Genomic DNA, 13,857 nt, shown 5'->3' on the forward strand with positions numbered 1-13,857 from the left:
CTTTCTGACCCAGGGATGGAGCCCCCATCTCCTGCATTGCAGACAGATTCTTTACCCTTGGAACCCTGAGGGAAGCCCTGTATGTCAATCATACCTCAGTTAAATGTTTCATAGCTCTTTTCGTGCCTAGCGCAGCCATGGCTCGGGGTCCCAAGAAGCACCTGAAACCCGTAGCAGCTCCAAAACATTGGATGCTGGATAAACTGACTGGTGTGTTTGCCCCTCGTCCATCTACCGGCCCCCACAAGCTAAGGGAATGTCTCCCCCTAATCATTTTCCTAAGGAATAGACTTAAGTATGCCCTAACTGGAGATGAAGTAAAGAAGATGTGCATGCAGCGTTTCATTAAGATCGATGGCAAAGTCCGCACAGATATAACCTACCCTGCTGGTTTTATGGATGTCATGAGCATTGATAAGACTAGGGAGAATTTTCGTTTGATCTATGACACCAAGGGTCGCTTCGCTTTGCTGTTCATCGTATTACACCTGAGGAGGCCAAGTATAAATTGTGCAAAGTAAGAAAGATATTTGTGGGGACAAAAGGAATCCCTCATCTGGTAACCCATGATGCCCGTATCATCCGTTACCCTGATCCCCTCATCAAGGTGAATGATATCATTCAGATTGACTTGGAGACTAGCAAGATTACTGATTTCATCAAATTTGACACTGGTAACCTGTGCATGGTGACTGGAGGTGCTAACCTGGTGTGATTACAAACCGGGAGAGGCATCCAGGTTCTTTTGATGTAGTTCATGTGAAAGATGCGAACGGCAACAGCTTTGCCACACGGCTCTCACACATTTTCATTATTGGCAAAGGCAACAAACCATGGATCTCTCTTCCCTGTGGAAAGGGTATTTGCCTTACCATTGCTGAGGAGAGAGAGAAGAGATTGGCAGCCAAACAGAGCAGTGGATAAAATGATCTCTATGTGATGTGATTGGAAAAGTCTTTGTAATTAAAGATAATACCGAGTGATTAATAGCAAAAAAAAAAAAAAAGTTTCATAAAAGTTACACTCACTGGTCTAAAAACTCTTTCCATATCAATAGTTTAAAATATAATTCTGTTGACAGAAATGAAGTTTCAGAGACCATATTAAAAAACCTTATTTAGAATTCTTGACTCAGGCAGTATCTTTTGGTAGGAGGGCAGTAGGGACTGTTTTCTCCACAAGTACTAGTGTAGCTGCCTTAATCCGCATTAGTGAGTCATGAGCTGTGACGCCACGTTTGGTAGAGAGAATAATGGCTTCGAAAGATGCCCACGTCCCGATCTGCAGAGCCTGTGACTATGTTACCTTACATGGCAAAAAGGGACTTTATAGATATGATTATCTTAAAGATCTTGAGGATGAAGGATCACCCTGGGTTATCGGTAGGCCCAATGTAATCACAATTTGATGCTTGCTGCTGGCCATGAACTGAGGAGTGCAGGTGACTTCCAGAAACTAGAAAAAACAGAATCTCCTCTGGAGCCTTTGGGAAAAACGCAGCCCTGTTGACACCTTGACTTAAGACTTCTGACCTCTAGCACTGTAAGACGATGAATTCATGTTGTTTTAAGCCGTGAAGTTTGTGGTATTTTTTTCACAGAAGCAACTGGAAACTAATTTGCCCGAGTCTCTTCTTCAAGTCCTCTTTTCTCACAGTTGTGTATCAATCATATCCTTGGCTTTTTTAAATCTCAGTAACTTCAGTGCTTTCATACTCTCACTTTTAACAGCCCCTCCTCTGACCATCTCCTTCTGTTTTTCTAACTCATTTTCTCAATTACTATATCTGGATTCCTACAGTTTTGACCCCACAAGAGCCCTTAATTTTTAAATTTTACACCTTTTCATTTTTCTGTCTCATGTCTTCTCTTTACCCAACTTAAATTTCTTGTTTAATTATTATTTAAAAAAAATATTTTTGGCTGTGCTGGGTCTTCATGGCTTTAAGTGGGCTTTCTCTAGTTGAGGCAACCCTAACCGTAACCCTAACCCTAACCCTGATTTTCTTGGCGGGGGGTACTCTTCATTGTGGTGTATCAGGGTGGCTTCTCTTGCTGCAGAGCACAGGCTCTAAGGCTTGCAGGTTTCAGTTGTTGCAGCTCGAAGGCTCTGCAGTTGGTGTGCTCAGGCTTAGTTGCTCCAAGGCATGTGGAATCTTCCTGGACCAGGGAGTGAACACATGTCCCTTGCATTTACAGATGCATTCTTGTCCATTGTGCCACCAGAGAAGTCCTGTGTTTAATGATCATATCTGCACTCTTGCATAAGGCTTCCACATCTTTGCCCCTTTACCATCTTGTTATACTTGGTGAAACCACAACTCCCTATAAGTTCATCTCTCTAATGCACACACTTGCCAGCCAGAAAAGCCTAAAGAAAAATATAACACCATGCTCACTGACCTGCTTTTAAATTCATAATTACCAACTCTAAGTCCTTATCAGACTTAAATTGAAGAAAGTAGGGAAAACCACTAGACCATTCAGGTATGACCTAAATCAAATTCCTTATGATTATACAGTGGAAGTGAGAAATAGATTTAAGGGACTAGATCTGATATATAGAGTGCCTGATGAACTATGGACGGAAGTTCATGACACTGTACAGGAGACAGGGATCAAGACTATCCCCATGGAAAAGAAATGCAAAAAAGCAAAATGGCTGTCTGGGGAGGCCTTACAAATAGCTGTGAAAAGAAGAGAAGCAAAAAGCAAAGGAGAAAAGGAAAGAAATAAGCATCTGAATGCAGAGTTCCAAAGAATAGCAAGAAGAGATAAGAAAGCCTTCTTCAGCGATCAATGCAAAGAAATAGAGGAAAACAACAGAATGGGAAAGACGAGATCTCTTCAAGAAAAGTAGAGATACAAGGGAACATTTCATGCAAAGATGGGCTCGATAAAGGACAGAAATGGTATGGACCTAACAGAAGCAGAAGATATTAAGAAGAGATGGCAAGAAAACACAGAAGAACTGTATAAAAAAGATCTTCATGACCCAGATAATCACGATGGTGTGATCACTGACCTAGAGCCAGACATCCTGGAATGTGAAGTCAAGTGGGCCTTAGAAAGCATCACTACGAACAAAGCTAGTGGAGGTGATGGAATTCCAGTTGAGCTATTTCAAATCCTGAAAGATGATGCTTTGAAAGTGCTGCACTCAATATGCCAGCAAATTTGGAAAACTCAGCAGTGGCCACAGGACTGGAAATGGTCAGTTTTCATTCCAATCCCAAAGAAAGGCAATGCCAAAGAATGCTCAAACTACTGCAAAACTGCACTCATCTCCCACGCTAGTAAAGTAATGCTCAAAATTCTCCAAGCCAGGCTTCAGCAATACATGAACTGTGAACTTCCAGATGTTCAAGCTGGTTTTAGAAAGGCAGAGGAACCAGAGATCAAATTGCCAATATCTGCTGGATCATTGAAAAAGCGAGAGAGTTCCAGAAAAACATCTATTTCTGCTTTATTGACTATGCCAAAGCCTTTGACTGTGTGGATGACAATTAACTGTGGAAAATTCTGAAAGAGATGGGAATACCAGACCACCTCACCTGCCTCTTGAGAAACCTATATGCAGGTCAGGAAGCACCAGTTAGAACTGGACATGGAACAACAGACTGGTTCCAAATAGGAAAAGGCGTACGTCAAGGCTGTATATTGTCACCCTGCTTATTTAACTTATATGCAGAGTACATCATGAGAAATGCTGGGCTGGAAGAAACACAAGCTGGAATCAAGATTGCCAGGAGAAATACCAATAACCTCAGATATGCAGATGACACCACCCTTATGGCAGAAAGTGAAGAGGAACTAAAAAGCCTCTTGATGAAAGTGAAAGAGGAGAGTGAAAAAGTTGGCTTAAAGCTCAACATTCAGAAAACTAAGATCATGGCATCCAGTCCCATCACTTCATGGGAAATAGATGGGGAAACAGTGGAAACAGTGTCAGACTTTATTTTTGGGGGCTCCAAAATCACTGCAGATGGTGACTGCAGCCATGAAATTAAAAGACGCTTACTCCTTGGAAGGAAAGTTATGACCAACCTAGATAGAATATTAAAAAGCAGAGATATTACTTTGCCAACAAAGGTCCATCTAGTCAGGGCTATGGTTTTTCCAGTGGTCATGTATGGATGTGAGAGTTGGACTGTGAAGAAAGCTGAGCGCTAAAGAATTGATGCTTTTGAACTGTGGTGTTGGAGAAGACTCTTGAGAGTCCCTTGGACTGCAAGGAGATCCAACCAGCCCATTCTAAAGGAGGTTGGTCCTGGGTGTTCTTTGGAAGGACAGATGCTAAAGCTGAAACTCCAATGCTTTGGCCATCTCATGCGAAGAGTTGACTCATTGGAAAAGACCTGATGCTGGGAAGGATTGGGGGCAGGAGGAGAAGGGGACGACAGAGGATGAGATGGCTGGATGGCATCACCGACTCGATGGACATGAGTTTGGGTGAACTCCGGGAGTTGGTGATGGACAAGGAGGCCTGGTGTGCTGCAATTCATGGGGTTACAAAGAGTCGGACATTATTGAGCGACTGAACTGAACTGAAGTCCTTATCTTACTTGGCCTCACTGTAGCATTTGACTCAGCTGATTACTTTTTCCCCCTTGAAATACTTTTACTTGGCTGAATATTTGTGTACCAACTTCCCCTGACTTTTCTGATGGCTCTTGAATTCAATCTCCTCTGCTGATTCCTCTTTATCTAACTCCCAGTGGATTGAAATACATCAAACAGGTTAAAATTCATAATGATATTACAAAAGAACTCATTAAAAAAAAATTGGAAGTTTTTAGCACACCAAATAATTATTAGGAAACTGGTGAAAGTGTGAAAGTGTTAGTCGCTCAGTCATGTCTGACTCTGCGAACCCATAGACTGTAGTCCGCCAGGCTCCTCTCTCCCAGGTGAGAATACTGGAGTGGTTTGCCATTTCCTTCTCCGGGGATCAAACCTGGGTCTCTCACATTGCAGGCCGATTCTTTACTGTCTGAGCCACCAGGGAAGCCCCTTAGAAAACTGGTAGATAAATGTTTATCCTGATTTCTCTTCTCAAGCCAAGTTTCAGGGTAAACAAATAGTTGATAAGAAAGTGTTCCTTCTTAAGAAGTCCCACTAGTAAAAGTAGAATGTTAGAATTACAATATTGCCATTTTGTAATTCTTAATAAAATAATGGAGCTAGACAATATCAATCAATGACTCCTAAAGCCATCATGTGAAAGTCTGATGGAGAACTTTGTAATAAATGGGTTGGCCTGAAATTGCTAATCAATTTTAACTTTATCCAAAGGGTACAACTGGACAAAATGTACCTTTTAAAGTGACACAATAGGTGTGCATGTATGCTCAGTCATGTCCAATTGTTTGTGACCCCATGGACTGTAGCCTGCCAGGCTCCTCTGTCCATGGGATTTCCCAGACAAGAATGCTGGAGTGGGTTGCCATTTTCTCTCCAGGGTATCTTCCCAATCCGGGGATTGAATTCACATCTTCTGCATTGGCAGGTGAGGATTCTTTACCCCTGAGTCACCTGAGAATCCATAGTAGGTATATGCAGCACTATCTATTAGATATTTTTGCCAAAAAAACTCAGACTCAAGCCTGAATTGAATCCAGATTCAGTTCTAACTACTAATTTAGAAAGTGGCATTTTGGGTATGTAGTTAAATAAGTCAAGAATGTTGGAGTGTTTCATAGGAAATTATGATGGAATTTCTTCCATAAATGTCACAGAGAAAGAAAAAAGGTGTTACAGGTGTAAAGAGAGGGGGACAGAGTTAAGAAACACATTGCCTGTCTTCAGCTGGGCTCTCTAGAAAGTAAAGGCTAAAGCCGGAGTTTAGATGCCAACAGCCCCTTTGGGTTGTGCAAGCTCTGGTGATTAGGAGGGAAGAAAAGACAGGAGAAGGAAGACAGTACACAACGTGATGGGATGTGCTGCCTCCGCCTTCGCGTGAGTGGGGAAGACACAGCAGATGACCCAGCACGGTGGGACTCGACTAGTTCTCCAGCTGGAGCTGGGGAGAAACCACACCTTGGAAGGTCTGCTGAAGAATGAAGAGGAAGTTTATTTGCCAGGTTCCCTGATGTCTCTGTTTTTCACTGGTCAAATTTCCCCTTTCAGGAGCCTAACTCTTGCTCTTGGGTTGTTTCTTCTGTCTCTCAGGCTTTTCAGGATGTTAGATCCCATACTTGGTGGGCTGGTGTTTCACCCAAAACCCAAAGTGGCACACCAACTAAGAAGGAGAAAGGAAGGTAGTTGAGGGCATCTAAAAAGATGCTTAAGTTTGTGTCTTAAAACTGTTTATCCCTTTTCCCATGTAGTTCCACTCATACCTTCCCGATATACGCAGCTCTCAAACCACAGTATGGGAATTCCCTTTTCTTCCTTGGGAACAAACAAAAATGTCCTCACTCTATTTCAGGAGAGGTTCAGGTTCAATTAGCCATAGATTCTTCCTGATCTCCTAGAAGAGGAATGCTAATGCTAAGTCCCTTCAGTCGTGTCCGACTCTTTGCGACCCCATAGACGGCAGCCCACTAGGCTCCGCCATCCCTGGGATTCTCCAGGCAAGAACATTTCCTTCTCCAATGCATGAAAGAGAAAAGTGAAAGTGAAGTCACTCAGTCGTGTCCGACTCTTAAAGACCCCATGGACTGCAGCCTACCAGGCTCCTCTGTCCACGGATTTTCCAGGCAAGAGTACTGGAGTGGGGTGCCATTGCGAAGCTAGGAGTTAAAACATACCATTTCCCACTTCTATGGCTAATCTCAAGGCTGTCAAACAGTTTCTCAATGTTGCCACCAGGTGGCGCCATTGGACCAGGCCGGTTTCCTCATGCCCTGAATAAGGATGGTGTATACATAACCAAATATGAGATAATTGGTATAAGGAAACTTTGTAAAATGTTTCCAATTAAAAGTATACTAATTAATAAAGTGTTGTTACGAAAGTGCCTGCTTTCAGAATTTTTAGGTTTGTTGTGGCGTGAGACAGAAACAAAATACATTGACATTTTATTGAGTTTAAATGATTTCTTTTCATATCATGTCAATAGCACTTAGAAGATTATGTGTCTTTCCCTGTGCTAGGCCTTGGAGCTACAAAAACAAGACATCAAAGCACTCATAAGCCAGTCAAGAAGAAAACACATGCAAAGGCGATTACAGTATAGTCTGCCCAATATAAAGAAAAAATTTTAAATAGATGCTGGAAGGTGGAGAAGGACCCAGCTTCAAGGAGAACACTCCAGGAAGATTCTCAGGTCAGATGACATCTGAATTGATCATATAATTAAGGAGAGCAGCATAGCAAAGGCACAAAGGCACAGAGTGATGTGGATGGGTAGGTGACCTCCTATGAAAAATTCATCATAAAATGACACAGGCTGGGAATGGAGGAGGACAAAGATGGGGACTGAGACAAAAGTCCAATCATTAAGAGCCTTGTGTGTTGTGTTAAGCAGCGGTGCCCACAGGGGCAGGCAGACAATGTTTACAAGGAAGGGAGCAGGCTGACATTTTACATTTATCTGTAGGAAGGGTCTTTGAAAGAGCAGGCTCTCTCCCATTTGTTTTTGAAACATACTGCCCTCTCTGTCTGTCTTTTACCACTTTTATTTGTGACACAAATCCAGAGCAGTAGTCCTCCCCTCATTCACAGGCCCTGAAATACTGTATGCTGAAAAAGCAACTGATACTTGGCTCCGGAGCCAGGCAGGAAACAGGAACTAGAGGCAAAAAGCAAAGTGGAAATCCCCTGTTCTAAAAGCGCACTGCTTTGGGAAATTGTTGTCACGAAGTAACACAAGTGTTCTTGGGACCCTTTTACTTTTTTCCAGAAAGGCAGAATATTCAGGGATGCCTCAATGTGTGATGTCTTCTTTAAGTTAATGGGAACCATGGAAATATTTTAAGCAGAAGGGGGACATGGTCAAATTCACATCAGAAAAATTACGGTGGCATTTCTAAGGAGAGTGGATTGGAAGAAACAATAGGAGAAGCATGGACAGTTGTTAAAGACTTATTGAATAGTCTAGGTGACTGGTTATACAGATTGGAATTTGGGCAATAGTGAGGGGAGGAGAGAAGCCAAAGTTGTACATACCACATAAAATATTCAGGCCTTGGTGATGAACTTATGTAATTTGATATAATCAGGTTTATATCTATCATTTTGCTATTTGTCTATTTGGCCCATAAGTTTTATGTTCCATTTCTCTCCATTTCTTATCTTCCTCTGGAATACTCAGATACTTTTAATTTTCCATTGTTTTCTTTATTGACTTGTTGTTCAGTCACTAAGTCTTGTCTGACTCTTTGAGACCTCATGGACTGCAGCATGCCAGGCTTCCCTGTCTTTACCATCTCCTGGAGTTTGCTCAAACTCATATCCATTGAGTCGTGATTTATTGGCTATGAGATATTTTTCAGTGCAGTTCAGTTCAGTTGCTCAGTCATGTCCGACTCTTTACGACCCTGTGAACCGCAGCACACCAGGCCTCCCTGTCCATCACCAACTCCTGGAGTTCACCTAAACTCATATCCATTGAGTCGGTGATGTCATCCAACCATCTCATCTTCCGTCGTCCCTTTCTTCTCCTGCCCTCAATCTTTCCTAGCATCAGGGTCTTTTCAAATGAGTCAGCCCTTTGCATCAGGTGGCCAAAGTATTGGAGTTTCAGCTTCAACATCAGTCCTTCCAATGAACACCCAGGACTGATTTCCTTTAGAATGGGCTGGTTGGATCTCCTTGCAGTCCAAGGGACTCTCAAGAGTCTTCTCCAACACCACAGTTCAAAAGCATCAATTCTTTGGCGCTCAGCCCTCTTCACAGTCCAGCTCTCACATCCATACATGACTATAGGAAAAACCATAGCCTTGACTAGATGAATCTTTGTTGACAAAGTAATGTCTCTGCTTTTTAATACGCTCTCTATGTTTGGTCATAACTTTCCTTCCAAGGAGTAAGTGTCTTTTAATTTCAAGGCCGCTGTCACCATCTGCAGTGATTTTGGAGCCCCCAAAAATAAAGTCAGCCACTTGTTTTCACTGTTTCCCCATCTATTTGCCATGAAGTGATGGGACTGGATGCCATGATCTTCATTTTCTGAATGTTGAGCTTTAAGCCAAACTTTTCACTCTCCTCTTTCAATTCATCAACAGGCTCTTAGTTCTTCTTCACTTTCTGCCATAAGGGTGGTGTCATCTGCATATCTGAGGTTATTGATATTTCTTCCGGCAATCTTGATTCCAGCTTGTGCTTCATCCAGCCCAGCATTTCTCATGATGTACTCTGCATGTAAGTTAAATAAACAGGGTGATAATATACAGCCTTGACGAACTCCTTTTCCTATTTGGAACCAGTCTGTTGCTCCATGTCCAGTTCTAACTGTTGCTTCCTGACCTGCATACAGATTTCTCAAGAGGCAGATCAGGTGGTCTGGTAGTCCTATCTCTTGAAGAATTTCCCACAGTTTATTGTGATCCACACAATCAAAGGCTTTGGCATAGTCAATAAAGCAGAAATAGATGTTTTTCTGGAACTCTCTTGCTTTTTCAATGATCCAGTGGATTTTGGCAATTTGATCTCTGGTTCCTCTGCCTTTTCTAAAACCAGCTTGAACATCTGGAAGTTCACAGTTGATGTATTGCTGAAGCCTGGCTTGGAAAATTTTAAGCATTACTTTACTAGCGTGTGAGATGAGTGCAATTTTGCTGTAGTTTGAGCATTCTTTGGCATTGCCTTTCTTTGGGATTGGAATGAAAACTGACCTTTTCCAGTCCTGTAGCCACTGCTGAGTTTCCCAAATTTGCTGGCATATTGAGTGCAGCACTTTCACATCATCATCTTTCAGGATTTGAAATAGCTCCACTGGAATTCCATCACCTCCACTAGCTTTATTTGTAGTGATGCTTCCTAAGGCCCACTTGACTTCACATTCCAGAATGTCTGGCTCCAGGTGAGTGATCACACCATCGTGATTATCTGGGTCATGAAGATCTTTTTTGTACAGTTCTTCTGTGTATTCTTGCCACCTCTTCTTAATATCTTCTGCTTCTGTTAGGTCCCTACCACTTCTGTCCTTTATTGAGCCCATCTTTGCATGGAATGTTCCCTTGGTATCTTGGGAATCTTCTTGAAGCGATCTCTAGTCTTTCCCATTCTATTGTTTTCCTCTATTTCTTTGCATTGATCGAGTTGGCTCAACTCATGTCCATTGAGTCATGACTTATTGGCTATACGTTATTTTTACAATATATTATATGTTGGTTATTACAGATTATTGGTTATATGTTAAATTGTATATTGGTTATTATGTACGTTATATATTTTTAGTGATTACACTAGGGATGAAAACATTCAAACTGGACTTGCTGCTGCTGCTGCTGCTGTCGCTTCAGTCGTATCCGACTCTGTGCGACCCCATAGACGGCAGCCCACCAGGCTCCCCCGTCCCTGAGATTCTCCAGGCAAGAACACTGCAGTGGGTTGCCATTTCCTTCTCCAAAACTGGACTTATTTAATCTCATATATATTATTGATTTTACCATTTTCCTTTTTTCTATCAATATCTGGGTCATCTGTGGATTTAGATTTTTCCACTTAATTCTGGATATTTTCTTGCTTGGTTACATATAAATTGTGTACCAAATGGCATGAATAAAAATGTAGATAGAGCCCCCACCGGAGAAGGTGTCTCCCTCTCCTCTTTTGTTTAATCACTAAGGAGAGGGAATGAGGGCTTATCAGGGTTTGTGGAAAATTGAAGCTGGGTTGCAGTTTGCCTGTGTCCCATTTTCTCAGAAGGAACCATTCTGTCCTTTACAGCAGGGGTCCCCAACCTCCATAACCTACTGTCTGATCTGAGGTGGAACTGATGTAATCATGATAGAAGTAAACTACACAATCGGTGCAACATGCTTGAATCATCCGGAAACTGTCAAACCCCTGTCCCTTTCCATGGAAAAGTTGTCTTCTACAAAACTGGTCCCTCGTGCCAAAAAGGTTGGAGACTGCTGCTTTATAGAAAGAGCCATGCTAGTCTTCATCTGCAGCCCTGAAGGCCAAAGGAGATCTGGGACTGTCGGCTCTCCCCAAGTTTTCTCTGCAACCCCAGCTCCTCCTGCTCTGCGCAGCTCCTAATGCACCTGGAGGGAGACCCTCCTACCCCAGGGCTAGTGTTACCCCTTTGTTTTAGAGTAGCCATCACAGATGAATCCCCAGCAAAATTCTTGTTTATGATCTATTTATTAAAAATTTTTTGTTAAGGTATGATTGACATGTAAAAATCCAAACACATTTACTATATACAACTTGATGGGTTTTGGGCTAAGTATAAATCTGTGAAACCCACCATCAAGTCCATAAACATGTATCACTTCCCAAAGTTTTTTCTTGCCCTCTTTATTATGACTATCATCATCATCATTATTTGGGGAGGATGAGAATAATTTTATAAGGTGTACATTCTTAGGAAATTTTAAGCATGCCTTGTAGTGTTGTTAGTTACTATGCTGTGTAGTAGATCTTGAGAATTTATTGATCTTGCATGACTAGAACTTTGTACCCTTTGACCATCACCTCCTTATTTCCTCTTCTGCCACCCCCTGGCAAACTCCATTCTACTATCTGCTTCTATGATTTGACCATTTTTGGATTCCACAAGTGAGATCATAGAGTATTTGTCTTCCTGTGTCTGGCTTGTTTCACTTAACTTTCATGTTGTCACAGATGGCAGGGTTTCATTTTTTTTTTTTTAAAGCTGAATAGTAGTCCATGTATGTATACATGACATTTCCTTTAGTCATCTGCTGATAGACACTTAGGTTATATCCATCTCTTGGTTGGGAAGATCCCCTGGAGAAGGGAATGGCTACCCACTCCAGGATTCTGGCCTGGATAGTTCCATGGATTGTATAGTCACAAAGAGCTGGACACAACTGAGCGACTTTCACTCACTATATCTTGGTTACTGTGAATAATGCACTGAACACAGAAGTGTCTCTTCAAGATCCTAACCTGGATTTTTTTTTTTTCCATAAATACCCAGAATTGGAATAGCTGGATCATATAACCATTCTATTTTTAATTTTTTGAGGATCCTCCAGTCTGTTTTTCATTGCTATAGACTTGTCTTTTAGAACAGCTTTTGCTGCATCCTATAAGTTTTCATGTCTTGTGCTTCTAGTTTTGTTTGTCTCAAGATATTTTTTGACTTTTGATGTCTTCTTTGACCCAATGCTGTTCAGGAGTATGTGGTTTAATTTTCACAAATTTGTTAACTTTCCACTTTTCCTCTTATTATTGTTTTCTAGTTTCTCAGCATGTTGGTCAGAAAGGATACTTGATATGATTTCATTTGTAAATTTAATACTTGTTTTGTGGCCTAACATATATGATTTGTCTTGGAGAATATAGTGTGTTGAACTTGCGAAGAACTTGGATTCTGCTGCTTTTGGAGAAAATGTCTTTTATATGTCAGTTAGGTACATTGGGTCTAGAGTGTTGTTCAAGTCCCCTTTTCCTTATTGATTTTGTGTCTGATCTATTGATTGTTGAAAGTGGGGGTATTGAAGTCCCTTACTGTTATTGTATTGCTATGTATATCTCTCTTCATTCTGTTCATATTTACTTCATACATTTAGGTGCTTCTACACTGACTCGATGGACGTGAGTCTGAGTGAACTCCGGGAGTTGGTGATGGACAGGGAGGCCTGGTGTGCTGCGATTCATGGGGTCGCAAAGAGTCGAACACGACTGAGCGACTGATCTGATCTGACACTGGGTACATATACAGTTATAGTTGTTATGTCCTCTTGCTGAATTGACCCTTTTTTCATTATATAATGACCTTCTTTGCTCTGTTTTGTCTGCTACAAATATAACAACCCCTCCTCTCTTCTGGTTATCATTTATGTTGAATATCTTCATCCATCTCTTTGCTTTCATCCTATGTGTCCTGAAGCTAAAACTTATAGGCACATATAGTTGGATCTTATTTTTAAAATTCATTCAGTCACTCTGTCTTTTGATTGGGGAATTTAATCCATTTGCATTTAAAGTAATTACTGATAGGTAAAGGCTTAGTATTGCCACTTTATTAATTATTTTCTGACTATTTGGTAGTTCTGTTCCTCTCTAACTTTCTTGCTGTCTTCCTTTGTGATTTGATGATTATTTTTTTCTCATGGTATGCTTTTATTCCTGTCTCTATGTTTTGTGTGTCTCCCACAGGTTTTTCCTTTGTGATTTTCCATGAAGCTTATTCAAAACATCTTATAGTTATAACAGTCTATTTTAAGCTTATAATACTTTTTTTAGATAGAAATAATTTATAAACTGTAGAGAAAATCCTCAAATATCTTAAACTTCCTCTCTTCCTTCTTAAAGGAGTCAAAGAGGTCAGTGTAATGGCTGGTTGGTCATCTAAACAGGAATTTGGAGGCCCCAGGCTCTAAGGTCAGGGTGGCTGGAACTGTCTAACACCTCTTATGGACTTAGAGTGGTTATGTCTGACCCTAGATATGAACTAATCCCTGGCCTTCTTCTCCATCTTCATCATAAAGAGGATTCCTCACATTTGCTCTAAATCATGAGAGTTGTGCCCTTGATTAAAAGATGTCATTAGAGGCTTTTTGGTAGCTGCCCCATTTCTTGCCAACTTTAAAAGCTCTTCCTAAGAAGACAGCTTCTTATTTAGGATGGCAAACAGAGGATTCATGTTTGTCTCTTCTCGTTGCTTCCTTAAACTAATAGCAAATAATAAAAATTCAAATCAAAGTAAAGATAATAGGATGGAGGTATCAACAGATGAGATATGTCAATTACTATTGCAAGTTGGGAAAATAAG

General features: G+C 41.2%; 1 pseudogene; it reads left to right on the forward strand.

Moving 5' to 3' along the window:
* Positions 1–108: 108 nt before the first annotated feature.
* LOC113879179 lies at positions 109–984 on the forward strand (annotated as a pseudogene).
* Positions 985–13,857: the final 12,873 nt, after the last annotated feature.

This window comes from Bos indicus x Bos taurus, chromosome 20, assembly GCF_003369695.1.
Source record: "Bos indicus x Bos taurus breed Angus x Brahman F1 hybrid chromosome 20, Bos_hybrid_MaternalHap_v2.0, whole genome shotgun sequence".
Classification (NCBI taxonomy): domain Eukaryota; kingdom Metazoa; phylum Chordata; class Mammalia; order Artiodactyla; family Bovidae; genus Bos; species Bos indicus x Bos taurus.